This window comes from Lonchura striata, chromosome 2 (genome assembly GCF_050655825.1).
Source record: "Lonchura striata isolate lonStrDom1 chromosome 2, ASM5065582v1, whole genome shotgun sequence".
NCBI classification, from domain to species: Eukaryota; Metazoa; Chordata; class Aves; order Passeriformes; family Estrildidae; genus Lonchura; species Lonchura striata.
In genome coordinates this window covers 99,618,348-99,634,418 of record NC_140704.1, presented here as the reverse complement: position 1 = coordinate 99,634,418, position 16,071 = coordinate 99,618,348, and the positions used below count along the sequence as shown (strand labels likewise).

The following is a 16,071-nucleotide window of genomic DNA, read 5'->3' as shown; positions in this document are numbered from 1 at the left end:
ATAGGTCCTTACTGTACCATGGAGCTGACAAACATCAGCCTGTACATACATGGTATCAGCAGCACCAGTAAGTAATGGTTGTGGGTTTGCAGTAGAAACAGATCACTGGTAGGCTTTCCCCCAAAAAAAAACTCTATTTCCCTCTACCTTGCTGATTCTAAAAAGAAAGAGTTTAAAATCCATCTGTCTTAAAGTGTATAGCAACAAGAGCAGCAAAAAATATGCAGTTCATCTTCAGGAAGAGTCGCTGAACACAGTAAGCTGCTTCTTTCATTTTTATCAGGACATTTACACCCATATCTGTCCTTGCCTATATTTTACTGGGCTCAAAGTCCTCCCACACTCTTGGCAGTAGCGACCCTGTCATTCTCTATTGGAAAGAAAGAAACCAAGACATTATACCAGTTCTCTGCCTGCTTCTCTTTGACACATCACAAGATCCCATCACTTCTACTTGGAAGGGACATTAGTTCAAAAGGAACAGCTTCAGAAACAAAGTAAAGCTTCTCAAAATAAAGAAACTCATATAGAAATTAGCATACATTATTAGAAAGCAATCATACATCTTGTATGTATCTAAGAGCTTGGTTTCTAATTTCAAGAGAGCAAAAGACACAGTTCAGCTGGACAGCATCAACAGAACCATTGCATTTTTTGATACTAGAAAGAGATAAGGATCTGTCAATTCAGTGAAACACATGGTCATATTCAACACCTTTGGTATTCTTCTCTAACTCCTAACTAGAAGCACTCTTAGGCAGATTAAATTAACACAAAATGGCTCTGTCAAATGCACAAAGACACTTTCCTGTATCTAAAATGAGGGACCTAGAAACGTTTTGAGCTTAGAGTAATGATCCACACTGGAACTGTACTGTTCTGTAACAGAACAGACTGGGGCGGAAAGAGTTCAATTCTCCCTCACCTTTCAGCCTCATTTTTCTTATGATGAGAAGCACAGAGAAGAGGTACCCTGTACTCTGGCCAAGCCCTTGGCCTGGAGTAGTCTGGGTCAGAACACACCACAAGACAAGACACTGAACAGTTGAACTGTAGCACAACAGTGTGCAGGGAGAACAGTCACAGCACCCAGAAAGATCACACAGCTTTTTGCTGGCACACAGGAAATGCTGGACTCTGAAGGTCAGTGTGCTGCACTGCTTCCTTGCTAGGTACCCAGAGAAATCTTTGTGAATACTTTCCTCCCTTTCCCACAAAACATCCATACCAGCAGCTGATCACAGGGACCAGAACTTTGCTCATGTTAAAGTGAAAAAACATAACACTCATATACAGATGCAAAGAGAAGCTAGTTCAGGACATCCATAACAGCTCAAATTTCAAAAGGGTTGCATCCTCCTCTGTTGTTTTGGCCACTGATCCAAGCAAAATACAAAGTTAGATCAATTACTGGCCCTCTTCAGGAAGGCAACATCCCTTTTCCTCAAGATCAACATTACAAATGGACTGTTTTTACCTCAGAACAAGGGACTAAATAGTCTTCCTACACACACCAATTGCCACTAAATTACCATGAGATCTACTCCAACCCACACAAAAATCTATTTGTATCCTCACTGCAGTTTTGGCAGTACATCAATTACTTTGACAACCCTCACAACTGTAAGAATATGTATAAACCTTGATCCAAGGATGAAATACTGCTTTCATTAGCTTAAAATAGCACTAGATAAGCAAACCTGCCAGCCATATTAGAACATTTTGCTGTTCTATTATGTTCTAGGGGAATCATCTCCTCCCTGTTATCTCTGTTTTTCTTGTAGTTTGCAGGAATACACCAGAGAATACAAAAACCCAAAAGCTGCCAGAGAATACAAAAACCCAAAAGCTGCAGTGGCCTTCTGGTGCCAGCCATGCTAACTACTCACTCCAAAAGGCTTTTATTCAAATTTAGCAGCTTGCAAACATTCCCTGTCCATTTGTTAGGTGAAATGATGATCTCTTGTTTGGAACAGTTTTAAAAGCCAGGTAACTGCAGACAGATAATCATAGTTAAACCCACCATCATGCCTGAAGATCCTGCTGATCTGTGAAGAGATAGGAATCAGTGCCAAAAAGATGCTGCCTTATGGATGTAAAAGGCTCCAGAGGTGCAGGAAAAGGGGTACAACATACTTCTCCATTTTGAATATTAGTGATTATTTCTGATGATTCTCTAGTTTGAAATACTCAGTGACTGAATACATGTTCTTGCCCCTCCTACATGTGCAACCCAGTAATTTGATCCCCTACAAAAAATAATGTTGTCTTAAGGATTCTCAAAATAATACATGACAAACTACACATCCACCAGTTGATGTGCCCCTAGAGTGCAGCTCACTGTTTGGCTTCACATCTTCTACCCACTGCCACACCTTTTCCAAACTTTCCAAAGTTATCCCTACTAAAATCAAAGGGGCTGCTCAGCCATGGTCACAGTCCTGAGGCCCCTACTGTCCTGAAAATGTTCCCCTTGCTGTAAGGAGCAGCAAACCTTCAGAGCAGAGTGACACACAGGTCTTAAAATTTACAGATTTAGGAACTATTATCTTACAGGCTGAGATATGAGTCTCTCTACTTTCATCTCTGCTTCTTCACCATTGTGTTGTCCAGGCATTTCTTTTTTCCTGAGGTCTTCAAATACTTCTCTGCCTCTCCAGCCTTTTATGTTGCCAGTACTCTTTCTTCCTTCAAAGTAGGCCTGCCTAGAGTATATCATAGCTAGCTGTAAAGTGAAAAAATAAGAGGGCAAATGAAAAGTTGAGGATTACAGAAAGTGGAAATTTTCTCCCACTGACATTTTCAAGCAATCCAATATGGAAGGCAGGCAAATACAGTAATGCAAAATAGCATTAAAAATAGTTCATCTGCTTGCTTTTTGATGACTTGTGCAGAATTTTAAAAAGAAATAAATACAAATTTTAAAAAGCTTTTCTACCTCTTTCTATTGATATTACATCTTGAATACTGTAAAAAAAAGTTAATCATTAGCACTGCAGTAAGACTGCTAAATACCACCAAAATCGCAGGAAATATATAAATATCAAAGATTATTCAAGAATAAAAGATAAATGGAACAGCAGAAAAGAAGGGGGAAATACTAGCAGCAGTTCCTGTGATGCAGAAGTATTTCATTAAACAGTTTAAAAAGCTAGTATTGTCACAATGCAATTATACCACAGAGTAGGAAAGATTTCACTAGAAATTCGCAGGCTTTGCTTGCTAGGCTTGAGCAGATAAAGAACTTTTATCTTCATGCACCTTGACTTAATATTGCTACACAAGATAACATCTTCAAATTTTTTAATTAATTCCAAAACCAACCCTGCACACATCTGGAAATTAGGAACAGGAAGAATGTACTTTCCCCTACAGTCTTGAAAGAAAAAAACAATTTTGTAAAGTTCATCTCTAAGTACAAGAGACATGGTCTCACCTAACCTCCGCTTGTCTCAGGAAGATGACACTCAATTTTCCTCCTCATAAAAATCAAAAAATAAACAAACTTAAAAATAGAAAAGAAAAAGTAGTAGGTCTAGCTAGGCTAAAGTTACATTGAAACATTATCAGTCTCTCATTATTTTATATAGATATGCAGGCTATAACAGCATAACAAGCCTTTGCCAGAGTCCCTGCCTTTACGGCTTCATTAGAACACAACCTCTGTCCTGGATGTGTTCCTATTCCCAGCAAGCATTATTGCCTATTGGAAGGTGTCCCAAGGGGGGATTGGAACTAGATTATCTTTAAGGCCCTTTCCAATCCAAATCATTCTGTGGTTCTATGAAGGATGACCATAAACATTAACAGCTGCCTCTTTCTCTTGCCAGTCCATCAAAGTGAGGCAAGGTTCCAAGTGGAAAGAGTTGCATAGATACATTGTGGAGCACATGAAAGCACTAAAGGCAGCAGGGTAGCTTTACTTTAGATATTTCCTGCACTGTAGGGTCTACTTGACAATACAGAAGCCTTTATTGGACAAAATAAAGTCCTTACCTTTAAGGCAAAAACTTAATAAAGTCCTTAACTTTGTAGTTTTTTGAGGGAGTACATAAGTTTTGAAACTTCCCTCCTTGGCTTTTTTTCCTCTCCCTACTAAAGTAAATCAACAGAATTAACTTAAGGCTAAACTAGTTGGGGGTAGGGGTGGGGCTGTGGAATTCTATTAGATTGCCATTTACATTCATCTCTAATTTTCTTTGAATACATATGTATATATTTACATTTGTATATTTTCCCATAGAGGTGGAACAGTCCAATTTTTGTGACCACTTAAGAGAAAATTCAATGTTTCCTAGCACCTACCACTCACAGAGATCCCAGGAACCAGCTAGAGTTTCTAAACAAGTGGATAATACAATTATAAAAACACAACTCCTATACAGAAGTTTTCAAAGTCAACAATCTAATTTAACATTGTTCCTATCCCATCCATGGCTGCCCATGCATGTCTACCATCCTCTTCAGCCATGTAAACACACTAGCAAAAAAGCACTTTCCACTGGGAATATTATAGAAAGTTTCTTCAACTCTCAGTTTGTACAGAAATTTCAAACAGCCTTAGCTGATATGTGTTTTCAGTGATAACCAGTGAAAAGCCTTGAGCTCAAAAATCTCCAAAGAAAAAATATCTCCTGTGCCCTGTTAAGCGATTTTACAGCAGAAATAGAATTAATTTCTTGAAGTGCAAGCTTTGCCACTTCTAACATGTAGTCTTATGTCCTCCTCCTCCCATCCTGAAGCCTGTTTGCTCTTTACCATCTTAGCCTGTTTTAAATCCAGAAGAATAAAGTAGTAACTCACTTGGGTTATGATCCACAAATGTTGTAATACAAGTGATCCATATCCAGCCTACAAAACCAGACTGGAACAGCAGTTAATAGTAGTTTTAAGACTCTCAAAAATTCACATTGCAGGCTGAGAAGCTTATTTAGCACAGTGCTTTTCCTTTGAGGTTGAAACACACTGTCTGCAGGAAGTAACTGTCCTGTCTGGGTACTTCAGCAGCTTAAAATACCCTGAATCTGTGTCAGTTCATGGAAACTAAAAAAATAAAATTAAAAAAAAATTCTGGGACATTGTTATTGCTTGTGCACCACTAGTCAAATGTCAAGCCATTGTAAAACCAGTCTACAGCTCTATTTGCAGTAAAGCAGTGCCAAAACCAGATACAGCTCTGGAAGGGAGATGACCTACTAACCAGCATCCATCAGGGATGACAGTACAAACTGCTGCCATTAGCAGCCAGTGCAGTGCTCCAAGTGCTCTTGGAGTCTCCCCAGGACACTTCATGCCAGGACCCATTACAGAACTGCAGCAGTCTATTGCAGCAGCTCTGATTGTGCATTATGTTTTGGAGCAATATTATTTCCATACAGATACCTTTTCATATCATGCCAGAGAAAGCAAGAAGAATATGATGTGGCAATGGATGCACAAACTCTTCTGCAGTAAGGAAGAGCAGATGGAGAGCAGCTATCCTGACAGCAGGAAACCTGCTTGGGAAAGGATCTCACAGTAGGTGCAGTTTGGCTGCTACACCACAAGTGGATGTCCTCTCCCAGCTAATCCTGAGACACACCAACCTACAAAAATTTCCCAAGATTTAGGAAGATTAATGGTAGCAAAGCAAGCACAGGACATATGGTAGTAATTAACCATGGTGAGCAAATATCCTTTCCTCTTCACTCATTAAATAATTAATTCAGGTACCTTTACTCAAGGAACAGAAACAGAGTATAAGCAACATATAAAGCTCTTTTCTGCTAAAAGTTGTCAAATTTCAAATAACATATTTGAAATACCAATCACCTTAGAATAATGCAGATCATTGAATTAATCACTAGACAAGCTTCAATAAGCTTTAAAACTAGTTCCAAAATCATTAATACATGGGTAATTTATCTATACTCATTCATATTCAATTACTCAGAATTTAGGAACTACACCAAGAAAAAAAAAATTCTTTTTCCAGCAGAAAAACTCCACAGCAAAACTCTGTGCTTGGTTTTGATCTGCATGCCCTATGTATCTGGATTGCTGGGTGACAAGTACAGCACTTAGGTCATACAATACAGCAAGTTCTATATGTCAGAGTGATGCTCAATCAAGTTTTCAGTAAAAGTCTAGAGTTCCTTAAAAACAAATGCAGATAGACATTAATGCACTGGTATTCTTCAGTCAAAGAAAATTAGTTGCACCATGAAAGATTAATTTTACATACTTGCAGTGCTTTCTGCAGGTATTGTAGCTTTGAAGCATTGATACTCAGTTGGAAGCAATTTGACAAGTCATGAGAAGACAAAAAAGGAGCTATTAACCAAGCATTGTAATCTGTTGATAAAATGGATAATAGCTGCTCTGCTGGATATTAATAAACTTAGCAGCACATTAGCAGCTCATCTTTCATCCAAAGGATCTTCAGTCAGTCACAGGCAAACTAATCCAGACCTATGTATCAAATTATACACACAAATCACATCTGCATATGTGCCGACCCCTCCTTCATTAAATTACAACTGCTGAAACAGTCACAAGTATAGCAACTGCTTAATGGCATTAAGCATTAATGGCACTCTTTTCCTGCACAGTGAATCCACAGACTTTCTTCAGCAGCAGCCAAATTCACCCCATGTTCACCCAGCAGGATGAGAGCCTTGTTGTTTAAATGGCTTAGGGTGAGTCAGAAAATAATCTGTCCAGTTACAGTTATGCTCCAAATATAGCACCAGGCTCATTCCCAAACATTTCAGCAGGAGATGGGCCAGGTGTCTTCCAAGTCTCATCTGCATCAAAAAGCCATAACTAATTGGCATTTATCACATTCATTTCATTTCGTTCCAGCTGCAGGGAGAGACAGAGCAAAGCAAGGAGACACAGTTCCACCCAGCAGCAGCCCTTCTCTCTGACTTCAGGAGGGTCCTGGTATTTTAATAGATACAGGTGGCTCTGCAAGTCAGTAAAATAGGGAGTTTATTTACCGTATTATTTCAGCTGTAAAGGTCTGATTTAATCTTGGCCATCTAGAATACAGCTACATTCAAGCCTTCTCAGTACTTTTAACTAAATTAGATACAGTTACTTTCTTGCCCCATAGAAGTATCACAAATGCAGCAAAACTTTAACACTTTAGAAGTCTCCCACACAGCTCCGAACAAATCCAATGAGGCCGCAAGTCGGAGCACTTGATTTTTATTATTTTATTATTTTCATTCACTATTTAGAAGTTTGTCGAGTCTATTTGGATACTTGGGCAAGAAAAGAACACATGACATTTGAAAACTCGACTCACCAGAAGGAACCCTGAAATGGAAGTCAGTAAACATAACACTGAAAAGAAATCTTTTCAAAACCAGATTCCTACAAGTCAGAATTAAAGGATGAAATCACCTACAAATAAATACCTATACATAAGCTCTCCCCTGAAGCAAGTCCAAATCAAGACACCAATTCCGAGTACTAGGGTGAAGAAAAAGATGTGCAGGTTTTCTGGGTTTTAAAACAGAAATGAACATATTGAAAACATGTATCAAGTGCAAAACCTAATCAAAGAGCTGTTGTCAGACCTTTGCTCTCTGAGCAATTAGAATAAACCAAATCTAGCAACCAAAAAGTTCTTCTGAATTCAATTCCACTTATGTTCTCCTCCTTCTTTTATGACAATATATCACTGAAGAAAACAGCCAAAGTTTTCAAGAAAAGTCTTAAGGACTAGCTGACAAAATGAAAGATCTTCATTGCTGCAAAACAATGCATAAAATTTATTGAAATCCAAATTCAAGGTGTGTAGAAGTATCAACTTTTGCACCTATGAGGACTGAAAATACATAAAAAGATAAGGCATAAACTTAAGGACAAAAGCAGATAGTTTTACATTCAAACGAGCAAACCCTCTGTAATTTATTGAGGCCAGACACAAGAGTTTTAAAAAAAGAAATCAAACATACTGTTAAGATACAAATACAAAACTCTTTCCTGAACAGTTGAATATTTTTATTATGTTCTAAGGGGGGAAAAAATGAAAAAAAAAAAAAGGTAACACTAAGCAAGTGAGTCAATTCTGCATGTACTCATGAGTAGGGGCTGGGTGATCCAGCATATGACAGCACACCCCACTCTGTGCAGCAGGTCAACAGTGGGAAAATAACCCTCTTGCTTACTCTGTCATCAACATGAGCAATGCTACCAACAGTTGGGAAACCCCAAGGTCAAAGGCAGTGCATTACCTAACTGTTCTTCAAAGTAAATTTCACATTCTTCCAATGTGCTCCAGAAAATGCATCAGCACGGCTTATATGAAAGATGACTCCCTTGCTTGCCAGGAAATAAAGAGCACATGTACTCAATAGGTATCTCAGATGGAATCACAGGTATTCCAAGCAATAAATTCCATGGTAGCATGCCAGCTCTGATAGAAAAGCAGTTTCCTGCAGTTCTTGCAACTGAGACAATAAAAACAAATTTCCCCACAGAGACTCATAAAAGCCAGCCCTCCTGACCCTTATATCCTTTCTCTTTTTAATCACAAGATCAACTTTCAGAACACAACCTCAATTTTTGCTTTAACATTTTGAAGTGAAGTTCAAGGTAAGGCAGTGTGGGGTATCTTGATCTTGTGCAAGACTGAACACAATTCAGTTTGGTAGAATTTAGCACTGCTCAGGGAAGCATTTCACTTTAGCACCTACTAGTGATTCTGCAAGACTGGTAAAATGTCACAATCCAGATCACCATTCAGGCTGTGCACCTTGAAATTGCCAAAATACTATGACCTCCTTCTTTAGCCTGATTTCAAGGTTCTTCCATATTCAGAGACTGGGAGGTGGTACCATTCCCTTGCATAAAGGCTAGTGGATAATCATTGCCCATTGAACCTGGACAATTCTGCTGCAGCACTCCACTAGAATGTTTGGACTAGAAATCAGAATTTCTATCATACAAGTATCAACAAAGCTCTCAATCATTAACCCTCCTCAGTCTTCCCTTTTCAGCACCTGCCAAACAGCACAGGTAGAGAGGAAAGAACCATTTAATGACAAATCTCCGAGAAATAAGTTGAATGAGCCCCATTCTCCAAGACCAGCACTGTAGCCACTGAGGCATCCTCTGTGTTCCTGTCTGCTGAAAACTCTTGCCCTAGAAGAAAGTCTTTCACTAGCAGTTAAATTACTTGCCTTAGATTTTGCTGTTTCAAATTATTTCCTTCACACAAAGAAAAATATCATAAAACTACTCATTAAAAAGAAACAGAGAAAAAAATTATATTTGCCTCTGCTCTTTTCACTCTGAAACTCTGCCTGCCTCATTGGGATACTGCCATAGGGGAATGCCATGTTTTAATACTGAAGCCAATGCTGAATGTCACTTACTCCCTTGGCAGTGACAACTGCAAATGCAAAAAAGGCCAAATCTGTGCTGACATTTTGTGTCCTAGTCACACATTTATACACCTCATTTGCTGTACTCACTGTTTGTATTCTTTCAAAATGAGACTGTAAAGGGCTTTTTTTATTTGGGTAAATGGAATTAAAACAGAAATACACGCAGTTAACTCAAGAGGAAAAAAAAAAGTAGAAAGTGCCTATTCTCAACATTTTAAGACTATTTAACTGCTTTTAAACTTCTTGACTTATCAATTTCCCCCAAGACTAAGTCAAAACTTGCATCAAGATTCCTGTCAAGTCACATATTTTATGAAAGCAAATAGTTACCTAATATCACACTATCACTGCTCATGAAAACAGATAAAAAGCCATCTGCCAACCAAAGGCAGTCCTTAAAGTTAGATTGTACATTTTACTGGCACTGGAGATTCTGTAAAGTCACATCATGCTGAAACCCTGTCACAGCCCCTGTGACAAACTAAAGCTCTAACATTGTCTTTTTGCCAGAGGCAGAAAGATCTTCACTTTGAATGAAGTTGAGCAAAAACTTGAGCCTGTGAATCCTAAATCCCAGCAGCCAATCACCAGACTTCTGTTTCCATCTCTATTGCTTGAAATGTCTATTCTTCCTGCCTTCTCAATATAATCTGTTATGCTAGGTCAAGTCTAACTTCAAGAACTTCAAGTTCTCAGGAATAAATATAGTGTCTTCTACCTTGTGGGTTATTATATAGAAGATGCCACCATTTTCTCAGATGAGCACAGTGAAAGAAGGACAGTAGTCACTAGTTGAGACTCTGCAAATTACTGCTACCTATAAAAGGGAATAAAGGTTCACAGTGAGCATGGGAAAGCACTGGAACAGATTGCTCTGAGAGGTCTGGGGGTTTACATTCTTGGAGCTATTTAAAATTCAGCAGGACAAGGCCTAAGTACCCTGACTTAACTCTGAAGCTAGTTAACCCCCATTTCAAGCAGGGACTAGATTATCTAGATGCTCCTTATAATTCCAAAATTCAAGATTTATGGTCTTTACTTTTAAATATGGTTGCCCAATATTATTCTCTAGATAAAGCTAGACAAGTTATTTTTTTGTGTCGACATGTGCTGGGAATGATTCTACATCCAGCAGGTAGGAAGAAAATCAAGGTAATTCCCACCCAGGGACTCACATTCTGGTATGCTCATGGACCAGAGCAATGAGAGTAGTGACAGATGTCACACAAACAGGTGGAAGAAACAGAGCAATGCCTTATGTCAAGCAAAAACCCTTTATGTAAATCGTTGTTGGAAAATGCATCCTGTCATTGTAGCCTCAGTTTTGTAGCTGATATCAGAAGGATTCTTTTTCTTCCCCTGCAGATCCATTATCTAAAGCCAGGTTGTTTCCTCCCATGTCAGCCACACATTTAGTAGCTCACATTCCAGTCATGAGTTATCACAAAGAATATGAAGAACAGCCTGCACCATCTACTCCACCTTTCTGTAGGTTTCAGTTAACTGCACCTACCAAACTGTTTTTAAAAGTTCAACTTTCTCGTTGCCCCTTGATTTTTGTAATAGATTTCAAACAATAACTTTTGTTTGAAAGCCAGTTAGAGAGTAGGGTCATTCTTAATTTGATAAAATAAGAATTTAATTATTTCAAGAGACACAAAAATGGAAAATATAGAAGAACTTTTGGAACTGCCTTTTGCAGTAAAGATCTTCCATGTCTTCTAAATTCAGTCTGTTCTACCCTACCTGGGATGATACTAAATACTTCATATCCCCAGAGTATTATTTGATTACTTCAAACAAAATAACCCCTTTTCATTAATTAAAAAAAAAGAAGATGAACTAAACTTATTGTCTAGTAGCAGAGGTCCTATATCTTAAAAAGAGCTATTGGGATACTGTGTCATCATCTAATTAGAGCAATATTCAGGCAAGTGGAAACCATGTCCTGAGGGAGTAACAAAATTGCCTGAAAAACTCATTTATCTAAGTTAGTAAGAAATATATCTATTAATGGATTTAGTCATCAGAATTAAACATTAATCCAGTTTCAGTGAAGTATTAAAAACCCCTTGAGTTTGCATTTGCATCCAGCTAACATTTATCCTATTTAACATAGTATTGGTTCACACTTTCTCTTCATTTCAATGAAGAAAATTGTTTACTGATAAAAATTTACTTATAAAAATGTATCTCATTCTCATCCTGTCCCTAGACCAACTTACTTCATGTGAAAGCCTAGACACTTCAATACATTTCTTGTCTCATTAGGAAGTAATAGACACCTAGCAGTCACAGCAAGCCCTCTTCTCCCACAAAAACTCCCATGATTGTTTCACAGATTTCTTCCTGTCCTTCCACTGATTAAGAAAATGTTCTGACATCACTCTACTGGAAAAAAAAAGAGACTTTCCGGCCCTCTGTAGAAAAAAAATATCATTATCAAGAAAGTAATGAACAAGAAGGAGACCAGTTGTTCAGCCTCAAGAACAAGTGACCGTAAAAAGGGAAGCTAGAGCTACAGACCATGTTCTTAAAATGGTTTTGCTCCTCAGCTCCCTGGCCTTTGCTGCATTTTGAAGGGCTAACTAAAGATCACATTTAGTAGCTCACATTCCAGTCCTGAATGATCAGGTGACATTTATCTTGCCCCATGCCCACATTCACAGCAACACACAGAAGGTTCAGATAAAGAAGAAACAATTGTCCCTCGCCTCTACACAATAATTCATTTTTTAAAATTAATAAATGATGAAGACTGATGCTTAACTCCCCTTTCAGCTGACACCTTCAGCATACCTTCTCCTGCATGAAGCAAACAAAGAAGAGTATTACAAACTATTTTTCTGACCATTTTTGACATGTAAACCCAAATCTGTCCAGACACAACAGGTACAATATGAGACTGAGCTTTTGTGGAAATATGACATTTTGCATGGGATATAGTTGAGGTCCCAGAAAAACCAGAAGCAAGTAAGATCTTCAGTTTAAGGCAGACACTGACATGAAGGGTTAGAAAAGAAGGTAGACTTCCTATAAAAAAAACAAGTTCAAATCTGAGAAAGTCAAAATGCAGAGAAATACCGAGAACATTTTGGGTTCAATACTGGAGGGGAGGTGAAGGAAAGGATTGTTTTATTCCTACTTAAGCATCAAAAAGCCCCATAATTTGGATGACTGATCCTTTTTCACACATAGCTGCAGAACCAGTAATATTACAGACCACCATGGCAAAGACTTCTCAAGAGAAAAAATTGTGGTAGCAAGAGGGAATTCCTTATCCAGTCAGGATTAAGAGAGTTCATCATTAAAGTTTACTATAATTCTCCACAGATAGGAAAGGGGAAAAAAATTAGCTGCCAGAGCTCTGCACACAGCAGTGTTTCCTTCATCCAGAGGTCTTTGGACTTGGAAAGGCTCATCCAACAGAATACTTCACCAGGTGCCTGACAGACTCAGGAATTTATTCTATCAGTATTTCCACTACCAACATCTGTTAGCCAAAGAGATAATAAACAATAAGCATCATCCAATCCCCTAAAACAGAGGGAAAATTACATCAATACTTACATCTGTGAAAGCATTATCATTTCTACGGGGAATCAGCTGCTGGTGGCCATTGGGTGCTCACCACTGCTGCTCAACAAAGAGTTCATTACCCAGTAATAGGACAGAGAACAAAGATGTTATTCCTAATGACTTCCAACCTTCATTTCTGTAAGCTACTTGTGAAAGGCCTATAACAGATAACCAAGAAAAAAAACATTTGTTCTGAAATTCTGTTCTGAAATTCTGAATTTTATGCACAAACCCATCATACAGAATTTTGAAATGAATGCAAGAATAGTCAATTTCTGAAATAGAAAATAGGTGAAACCTGCTGCACACCATCTTGATCTAAGATGGTATAGCTCTAAAATGTATAATTTCTCTACTGAAAGAAGACATCACACATGGAAGACCACACTCAAATCTGCATAATCGCCCATTTGTAATAAGGCTGTGTTCTGCAACTTGTACATGCTTCAAACACTTTTCTGCAGCTGTGGCCTCATCAGAATCAAACATGACCTTCTAAATTTGTTCTAACTCTTCTAACAATATTCAGAAACAGAACCATTTAAATCAGCAGATCTGCTTGCAGACCAGCATGCTGCTGTGCTGAATAAAAAAGATCTTTGCATATATAATTGTTTGGTACTTCTTACTTTAGAATGAGAAAAAGATAGAGGCTCATATATTAATTATGCCTCCCTACAGGAAAAACAATGTTGTGACTCAAACATGTACAGTTCAGTTTAAAAGAAAACACCAAAACAAAACCACCTTTTTTTTCTAAAAGTTATGATTTCAAGGAATGTAAAATTATGTTTATCCTCTACATGTAGAAATACACAGAACTGATGGACTGAATGTCAAAAATCTTGAGTCACTAATCTCAAGCAAGCTAGCGATAACTTCTTATGGACTCCTGAAAATAATTACTTAGAAGGCTTCCTCTTCCCTCCACCCATTCATATTACAAATTGAGATGAATAATAGCTTGATCTCATAAATAAGTCAAGAATCCTAAAGAATGGCTGGTCAAAAGACAGCCCAAACTTCTCCTTCAGCTTATAGTTAACATCTTCCAGGCAGGAAAGAAGTTAATTCCCACACTTCCCAAAAGTTAGGGGAAAGAGGGAAGGATTTACTGGTGGTACACATTCTACTAAGGCTCACCCTCACATAGTCAGTTGAGAAATTGAATGAAAACTTAGAAACTTGCTGGACCACAGAAACACTATTTGAATAAAGAATAAATTTCCATTAAAAATTGTTTATAAAGGGTTAGATTTAAATGGAACAATTAAGTTAGTCTGTTTTCAGCTTTTATACAAGCAAAATAGAAAGTTCAGATCAGACACAATCAGGAAGTTCAATGTGAAGCAGGTAAAACATGATCCAGGTGCAATGTCAGCAAGTGCTCTCAAGGGAGGACTGTTTATAATCAACACAAATTAGTTTGCTGGAATTTTCAAATTCTTTTACCTACACACATTTACCTCCGCCAGGAACATTGATGCAGCACAGCTATGCAGGCTGAGCAGCTGAGATCCATGACCTGAAGGATTTCTTTTTGTTTCCAAGTGCCACATCAAGTGTGTGAAGAGGGGGTAAGTATCTCAACAAAGGCAATGTTGTTTGTACTTCAGCACACATACATAAAACAGCTTCAGATTCTATTTGTTCTAGTCCTTGCTATCCTTCTGTCTCTCATCTCTCAGAAGTCTCTGCCCAAACACCAATGTGAAGCAAGGAACTAGTCTAGTTAACCAACAGTGCTTTCCTGTTTTGGGCTGGAATAGAGTTAATTTTCTTTTTAGTCACTGGTACAGTGCTGTGCTTTGGATTTAGTATGAAAATAATGATGACAACACACTGATGTTTTTGTCTGTTGCTAACTAAGGCTTAAGGCTTGCCTTACGTCAGTGACTGTTCAGTTTCCCAAGCTCTGCCAGCAAGCTGATGCAAAAGAAAATGGCAGGGAGGAAAGCCAGGAGTGGTCTTCAGAAAGTGTCAAGACTTGCAGTTTTTTGAATTCCTTTTCTAATGTGAGAGATCATCACTAGCCCCCTGCAATATCATTATGAAAGTATGAGGTATCATACAGACAACAGCTAATGGCTTTAAAATTAGGTAAAGTGGCAGATTATAGCTCCACAGTTATCATTGCTCCTTATTTTCCATTCTGCTTTCCAACATGTATCTCCTAGCTCTCACGAATTCCAAAAACTCTTCATTTAGAAAGCAGCACATCTAAACCAGCTCTCTTCCCTCTTTCAACACCAGGCAAAAAGGAAAGCAGTACAGTCATTGCAAGCATCTGCTGCTTCTTCCAGCCTGTTTCTGGTAGAATAGATTAAAAGCAAACACACAAAGATTTCTCAGCAAGAAATTCTCACAGAACATGAATTAAAGTGATTACTTGGTGGATGGAATGCCAACCTCACTTAAAAGCAAGAAACACAAATATGAAACATCACTCTGTTATCAAATATTTATTCCTGTAAGACCTCAGTGAGGCTACACATCACTGAAAATGGTCCCAGCTATTAGTCATTCAAATTTTCCCACTTCAAAAGCAACTCGCTGTTCATCAAAAGGCTGCTTGCTGCCTGTCAGACCCACCCTAGAACAGCCAGCACAGTAAGACACCAGATTGCTGCTTTTTTTAAAAGTGGTTGAGGACTTTCAAATAGGAGGATTAGAAGACATTTTGCCCCAGACACCTTCCCTTCCCAGCTTCTTTTTTTCCAAAAAATTGTAATAAAAACAACCCTTTGACATAATTTTCAGATTCACAAAATATTTCAGGTTTTCAGTCATTTCTCCCAACAAATCAACTCTAACATAACTTTTTTTTCATTCTGAAATCAGCACTTGGCTTAAAATAGTGACTCAAAAATGTTACCATGCAAAAACATGGGTTTAAAAACCAAATTATTTCAATATATTTTAAATGGAGAATTTAATTCTTCCCCCTTCCATAAATCAATAAGGTCAAAACCAACTGTCCTAGATAGCTGTTATTACAAATAACCATTAAATCTGTTTTATTTTCATGAGGAGAAAACTGCACTTATTGTTTTTACCTCTCTGCCAGACACAAAAGAAAGAACTTCAGAGTCCTGCTCTAAAAGCCAAGCTG

The 16,071-nt window shown here is 38.1% G+C and overlaps 1 long non-coding RNA gene across 1 annotated transcript in view; it reads right to left on the bottom strand.

Moving 5' to 3' along the window:
• Positions 1–14,519, bottom strand: part of LOC146768350 (uncharacterized) — a 29,142-nt gene extending 14,623 nt beyond the window's left edge. The window contains exon 1 of the long non-coding RNA XR_014952835.1: positions 2,555–14,519. This is a non-coding gene — a long non-coding RNA (uncharacterized LOC146768350). The remainder of the gene's footprint in view (positions 1–2,554) is intronic.
• Positions 14,520–16,071: the final 1,552 nt, after the last annotated feature.